A 7,907-nucleotide genomic window follows, 5' to 3' on the forward strand; every position below is an offset into this window, starting at 1 on the left:
TCTTAGAGTGTATGATAGGACCGTCAAGCATAAACCAAGGACACTTCATCAATAAACACAAAGAAATCAATAAGATCTTTTTTCTTAACCCTAATTCCTCTCTCTCTGAGACTTTGAGGTCCTTTATAAAGGATGCCTCCTTCGACAATGAATGGCCCATTCTTATGGGATGGAATGAAACTTACCCTGAGGACAACAGGTCACGGGCGATGAAAGCTCTGTCCTGAGGAATCCGTGCCTCTAGCCCCAACGTCACCTGACCCAACCTGCGGGCCCTAGGTTATTCGTGAGGGACGAGGAGGATTGCAACCTGGAAGAACGGGCGAGAGAGAATGGACTCAAGGAAGCAGATGCTTGTCAAGAGTCATGTATTTGGGCACCAAGTGCTTATTTATAATACATTTCTCAAAGGGAGGGGTAAGAGGGATCCAGGTGATGGGAAAGTACAGAATCTTCTTGGCCTGCGCCCTGAAACAATGGCGGTCCAACTGCCTACTTCAAAAGATACGGTACACTGCTTTACATCTAAAAATCTATTTGTAACTATCAAGCAGAACCTTGTGGTTGCTAGGGAGATGAAGCTGCAGGAGACATTGTGCAGGTGGGGAGAAGTAGGGGGTGAGGGTAAGAGGCAAGGGTCCTGGCTTCTGACAAAATCTTACTCTTTTTTTTTTTTTTTTAAGACTAATATCTTGATATGTAGTCCAGGCTAGTCTTGTACTCCCTATAGACTTCAGGCTGACCATCTCTTGGCAGTCCTCCTGCCTCAACCTCAAGTTCTAGAATTACAGGTTTGTGTCACAAAGCCCACCTTCGGAGTTTTTTTTAAAAAAGGCATTAGTATATATGAGCGGTTTGTTTGTCCACATATATGTATGTTATGTCTGTGCTCGGTGCAGTTAGAGGTCAAAAGAGGGTATCAGATACCCTGGACTGGAGTTATAGACACTTGGGAACCACCGTGTATGGTGGGACTAGAACTCAGGTCCTTTGCAAAAGTAACAAATGCTCTTAACTTATCTCTCTAGTCCCCATCTCCAGGTCTTATTTTCAATTCTGGTGCAAAAAGATTTAAGAAATGTTTACTGAGTGCCTGTTACATATCAGGTATTGGTACGGGCCCATGCCACAAGTGGCTTCATTTTCTAAAAATAACTACACTACAAATCCACTGGTGGAGGCTCCAGTCAGCGGCCACAGAGAGGCGCTACAACAGAGAGGCGCTACAGAGCAGGAGGGGGTGAGCTGGTCAGGTGCTGTTCATGAGGAGTGGGAAGAATCATCCGTGCGTGTCTTTGCTTTGTTTTGCAGTATGATAGTGCAAACCCAAGGCCTTGCTCTACCGTGGAAGGATACTTCCATGTCCAACTTTGCTCTTTTTTTTTAAAAAATCATTGTCAGAATATTCTGCAGAACCACAGAACATCCACTTTGTTCTTCACTCCACATGATTCCTTTTTTTCTTTTTTTTCTTCTTTCTTTTTTCTTAATTTTTATTTTATTTATTTATTTATTTATTTATTTATTTATTTATTTTGGTTTTTTTGAGACAGGGTTTCTAAGTGTAGCTCCTGGCTGTCCTGGAACTCACTCAGTAGACCAGGCTGGCCTCAAACTCAGAAATCCGCCTGCCTCTGCTGGGATCAAAAGCGTGCGCCGCCACCACCACCCGGTCGACACCACAAGATTCTTATGTCACTTCACTGCTCTTTTCAAACTAAAATGCCTGATAGTAGGAGTTAGCAGGAACCCTCATGGGCTCTGTACAACCCACTAGCCAAGACAAGTTTTTTCGTTTTTAAGTGGTTAGGAAAAAATAATCATGACACATGAAAATTACCTGAGGGTACAATTTTTAGTGTTCCTTAGTAAATTTTTACTGTGATGTGGCCACACCCATTCATTTACATAGTGTCCACTCTGAAGATTGCTACAATAGCAGAATTGAATACTGGCTTCCTGGCCCCCATTGCTTGCCTTAGCTAAATATTTACTCTCTTGCTCTTTATAGAAAGCTTGCCAACCTCTGCTACAGAGTAAACACATTGATACAAGCCTTTGAAAGCTTAAAGTTTTATCGTTTGTCACAAACGAATAGTAAACTAGAAAAGATAATTTTAAAACCAAAGTACAAATAAGTAGTGACTAGGAAAGATAATTTTAAAAGGAAAGTAAACCATTGGTACATCCTTTAGTGGGGCCTAAAGAGGCACTGCCAAGCACATTGGCTAGGTAAACTCCTTTATTCTGGCTGATAATGAGAGCTGCAATAAAGTAGTTCATAGTCTAATGTGAACAAGGTTCAGGGCTTTACATACTAGGTGCTGTCCTAGCCTCCAGACGCTTGACTGATACAGCTTGCTCAAAGTCACACCAGTGGAAAAAAGACACCTTCAGGATATTTACCAGGTTTTGGAATTTCAGGACTATGGCAATTTAAACATTAACCCACCATAATTTGACACACTGTGTGGTACCAAGCCAAAAAGCCCAGTCCTTAATCTGTTCTCAGAAGAACTCATGGACAGGTTCTAGGCAGAGAGTGAACATACACAGAGTCCTGCTGTACTGTGATCCATCCGTGCAAGCTAAGCAGGAAAGATATGACGCCATCTAGGGGTGCACTAACAGGTTTATTTTCTCTCCCAATTAAAGAACTAAATCTTGGGGAGCCCTGGCAGAGCCATCACATGGTACTGGGGAAAATCCCCTCTTAAGGTTCTTGGTCTCAAGAAAGAAAGAAAGAAAGAAAGAAAGAAAGAAAGAAAGAAAGAAAGAAAGAAAGAAAGGAAGGAAGGATGGATTCAAACATAAGCCTGCGAACAGTTTATTAGAGTTTAGAAGAAAAGTCTCAAGGCAGGCAAGCAGTAAATCTCACAGAATATGGAGATGCTAAGCCAGTTTGGGAGCAGCTACATGGCTGCAGGAAGCCACACAGCCAGGAAGGGAGCTCAAGAGAAAAAGAAAAGAAATCCACGGATACACCTCCATCTTATCGTGCTGACACACCACAGGCTCAACACTCAACCAGTCTTAGAGGGGAGCCTACAAAAGGGCTCTTTAGTTTAAAAGCATATGTAAGTTCCCACCAGCATCGGAAACAAAAAGAAAAAAGAATAGTTATGCCCTTCTGAATTAGTACTCAGGAAGACAGGCCAACCCAGCTGAACAGTATAGATAAGCAGAAGACCTGGGTATACCATCACTTAGGAGGCCGAGGGAGGAAACACAGAAGTTCAAGAGTGGCCTGAGTTATATAAAGAGTTTCAAGCTGCCTTAGGTTACATGGCAAGACTCAGTCTCAACAAACAAACAAACACCAAACCCAAATAACCAAAACCTTCCTTCCATCAGGTTGCTTCTGTCGAGTAGTTCATCGCAGTAATTCAAAAGTAAATAGGATGACTTATTTGTCAGGAAGGCAGTTTTTCTCTACCACCCACTTCTCTTTTTAGAGTCAATCCAAAAAGAACATTTGCAAAAAAATTTTCCCTAGCTCTTGTGTGTTACACCTGGTACTAATGTCCTCTCTCTCTCTCTCTCTCTCTCTCTCTCTCTCTCTCTCTCTCTCTCTCTCTCTGTGTGTGTGTGTGTGTGTGTGTGTGTGTGTGTGTGTGTCCTCCTTATTTTTGGATGGATACAAGAAACACAATTTGGCCAGCATCACCTCACTTTTGTTCTTGTTTACCTTTTGATTAGATATAAGGATTCTTTAGATAGCTTGCCTAGGATAGCAAGCATCCCGCCTCAGCCTCTGAGAATTGTGATTGCAGGCACATGCCCTGTATCTAGATATTTCTTCTCTTTAAATGTCTACACATCTTTTCTCTGTACCTGAATGGTATAGAAACTATGACTTCCATGAGTTTTGTTTCAGCACAGTGTTTTCATTTAAAAAAGAAAAGCAGTCAAGTGTGGAGGAGGGGCAGGGGATAAGACTTCATGCCAGAACTCCAAAGGTCATTTCAGATTGCTCAGTGATGTGCATGCAGTGTTTGCGCTGTGGCCGGGATTAGGACACACAGAAAAGCCCCTGATGTGACCATACTATGCTGGACAGCCAGTGCTCAGGGATGGTCCTCCATGCTTTCAGAGACAGTTCCTTGCCTTTTCATTTTGACTTGAGCCACTGCCTTGAAATGTGTGCCCATTTCTTGTCACTTCAAATTCTTATTTTCTAGTCCTTAAAGGGAGGCTGCAGGATAAAGACAGACTAGAAATAGAAACCCAGATGTCATGTGTTGGGGATATCTACGACTCAAGTTTTTGTTGTTGTTTGTAAGTTTGTTTATTTTGTTTTCATGGTACTGTGGCTGGAATCCATAGCTTCTCTCATGCTCACAGGGACTGCTACCTGTTATGCCTCTAGAAGCCAGGATTCTGTTGTTTTCCTTGCTTTACTACTTTGTTTTCTCCCTTTCTTTTTCTTTTGGTTTTCTTCCCCTTCCTTCCTTCTTTTCCTTCCTTTCTCTCTCTCTCTCTCTCTCTCTCTCTCTCTCTCTCTCTCTCTCTCTATATTTATATCTTTATATCTACCTATCTTTTTGAAACACAGTTTCTCTATATAGTCCTGATGTCCTAGAACTCACTGTATAAAACAGGCTGTCCTTGAACTCAGGAAGAAAAATCTGCCTGCTTCTGCCTCCCACATTTGCTGGAACTACAGATGTACACCACTAAGTGGTTCTTTCTCTTTGTTTAGTCTAGTTTTTTTTTTTTTTAAAGGCCTGGGTGTGTAGCTAGTTCTTGATTCTTTGTTTCTAGCTGTTTCACAATTACTTTTTAAAAAGAGAGTATCTCAAGCAGCCCAATGCTGACCTCAAAATCACAAAAGTAGCTGAGGGTGATCTTGAACTCTGTTCTTCCTGACTCTACCTCCCAAGTGCTGAGATTACAGGAGTGGAATACCGCAGCCAATTAAATGTTTTTCTAAACACAGAGAAATTAGTGGGCCCCCATGCCAGGTTTATGTGTTCCTGTTTCTTACCAGTAGCAAAATCTCCTCCTGATTACTTCCACCCAATAAAATTAAATTTAGTAGAAAAACAGATATTTACATAAATAGATTGGAACTATTTCATCACCCCTGACATAGCAAGATTTTGACCAAACGAAACAAGCAAAGAATTCGGTTACAGAGCCTGGAGAGATAGCACAATCATTAAGATCACTGGCTGCTCCTACAGAGGACCCAGGTTTGGTTCCCAGAATTTACAAGTTGACTCACAACCACTTGTAACTCAGGTTCAGGGAAGCTGATGCCGTCTTCTGGCTTCTGTGGGTACTGCATGCACATGGTGCACACACATTCAGGCAAATACACAAAAACATAAAACAAACAAAAATAAATTTAAAAAGAAGAGAAAGGAGCCGGCTATGGTAGTATATGCCTGTAATTCCAGCACTTGGGAGGCAGAAGCAGAAAGATGAAGAGTTAAGGGCTGGATAGATGGCTCAGTGGTTAAGAGCACTGACTGCTCTTCCGGAGGTCCTGAGTTCAATTCCCAGCAACCACATGGTAGCTCACAACCATCTGCAATTAGATCTTACGCCCTCTTCTGGCTTGCCTGAAGACAACTACAGTGTACTCATATATGTAAAATAAATAAATAAAATCTTTAAAAAAAAAAAAAAGATGAAGAGTTAAGTCCAACCTCAACTACACAGGGTGTTTGAGGTTAGCCTGACTACTTGAGACTGTCTCAAAATCAAAAATAGAAACGAAAGTGTAGAACAGCCCTTGCCACTAAGCTCTACATTCAGAACTGAAGGAGGGACAGATTCATTCTGTCAGATTCATAACAGTCCTTTGCTAGCATGGGAAGTGGGGTAAGGCCCGAGAGCCATGCGTGTGCAGTGTGTTCCAGCCTGAGGCATGAGGGTTTTAAAAGCCCAGAGTAGGTCCAAGTCTTATTAAGGAAAGTCTTCAGTTTAGCTCCTTCCACCCCACCCCTGCTTTTTCCTTCAGTGCTGAAGCTTGAACTAGGTTCTTGTGCTTGCTATGGAAGGCTCTACCACTGAGTTATAGCCCAGCCCAGAACTCTTCAAATAACTCTTTGTGTGACCTTTCTAGAACTGTGTTAACCCCCCCCCCCCATGAAAAGAGTGCAAGATCTGAAGAGTCCCAGTTTCCCCTGGGTATTAGGAGATGAGGCAGGACGTTATGCCCTTGGCATCCTTCAGGAGCTTGGACTGGCAGGCAGACACAAAGGGCCTTGAACTCAATGCAAGGATGTGGTGGAATCCAGGTGCTGAGTGGAAAAGAAATCAATACTGTGCCCTCTGGATTCCTGGCTGGGCCAGCACAAGAGTCCATTTAGAGTCCATTAAACTAACTGACACGGGCCCGCTGGGTGCTCCCAGTAGGGTACAGTTTCTCAGTTCTCTCCTGGGGAGGCTCACAGAAAGCCTCTCTTCATCCTAAGCAAGTGGGTCACAGGGACCCACAGAGATTAGAGTCAAGTGAGATCTGGGAGCTGGCAGAGAGAGAGAGTCAGATGGGGCAAATACCTTATACTCTGAGTTTCTCTCTCTATGAAACGAGGGAACTTCCCTGGCCCCGATTCTGTGTGTACAAGCACGTCTTCGTGGGGTAGGACGTCTAGAAAGATTCGAAGCAAGCCAACTTATGTCACCACAGTCATGATACTGCAGGTGCCATACTCTTTTCCCCATTCCATAATTAAGGAAATGTGTTCAGGAAATGTCACATGCTTCACCAAGGCCACTGTGGTTGAATGGTGATATTGAGATCTGTTGTCCCTCCCCCCCTTTTATTTTATGTGCATGTGTGGTTTTGCCTGCTTATATGCTGGGATGCCTCCACTGTCATGTAATCAGCTGCAAATGTGACTATCACTTGGCTCTGGGCTTGGAGAACAGATGGGAGAAAGTCCGGATGTTCTGCCACTGGTAGCTTTTTAATAAAGCTCTACCTCTGTTCAAGGGTCTCATGTCTTCCAGACTTCCATTAATCTATAGAGTAGCCAATTAGCCTGCAGATGAGGTCATATGCCAAACCCTTTATACTTCCCAACAAGTCACATCATGCCCAGTTCCGAGAACATACTTTTGCACGCTCATGCTGCCAGCACCTAGGGCCAGCAGCAGCCCTGAAGCCCACATGACTTAGCATCACAGTGTCTATAAGCTCCACACTACAATGATCTCATCGCTGTCTCCCCATCTTTAGAAGAGGGAGGACAATCTGGAGCCTCATCCTGCACTTTGTGCCCCCTTGTGGGTGCATATTGCTGCCCACTCTGTGGTGCTCCTGTGGAAATGAATTCTCTTCCACAACCCTGGCAGAGTAGCCTGCCACTAGTGAGGGATTTCTGCTCTCATGGGACAGAACGTAATAACTGTGCCTACTTAGTTGTATGGTAAAGCAATTTTGAACACTAAAAATAAAATGTAATTCATTATAATGTCAAAAATAAATCCTAATATCATATTCCCTTTCCCCTGTTTTATAAAGAAATTAGTGTCACCTAGGCATTTTATTCTGGAGGGAATCCATAATTGGACTGAGGTAGAAAGAAAAGAGAAGTTTGTTAAAAACTCAATCAGAGAAGGAAGTGTAGCTTACTGGTGAGTGGGTGTATTTAACATAAGCCTGGGAGTGTTTAACACCACCACCCTCAGCAAACCAAATTCATTCATTCCTGTCTATCTACCTGCCTACCTATTTATGTTACCTATATCAAATACATAGGCACACAAATGCACACACACAAACAAACAGCGTACAGGTGTAGCTCTGGGCTAGTGCACTTACCCAGCACTACAGAAAAGCACTGGCCACTTGCTGAGAAGGTGGCTGGCACACCGATGGAATTAAAACAGAGCTAAGTTTGTAGAAGAGGTGGAATTTAAGGCCTGGACACAGGAAGCTGGAGAAGGTGGAG

Source organism: Arvicanthis niloticus, chromosome 18 (genome assembly GCF_011762505.2).
Source record: "Arvicanthis niloticus isolate mArvNil1 chromosome 18, mArvNil1.pat.X, whole genome shotgun sequence".
Taxonomy (NCBI): Eukaryota; Metazoa; Chordata; class Mammalia; order Rodentia; family Muridae; genus Arvicanthis; species Arvicanthis niloticus.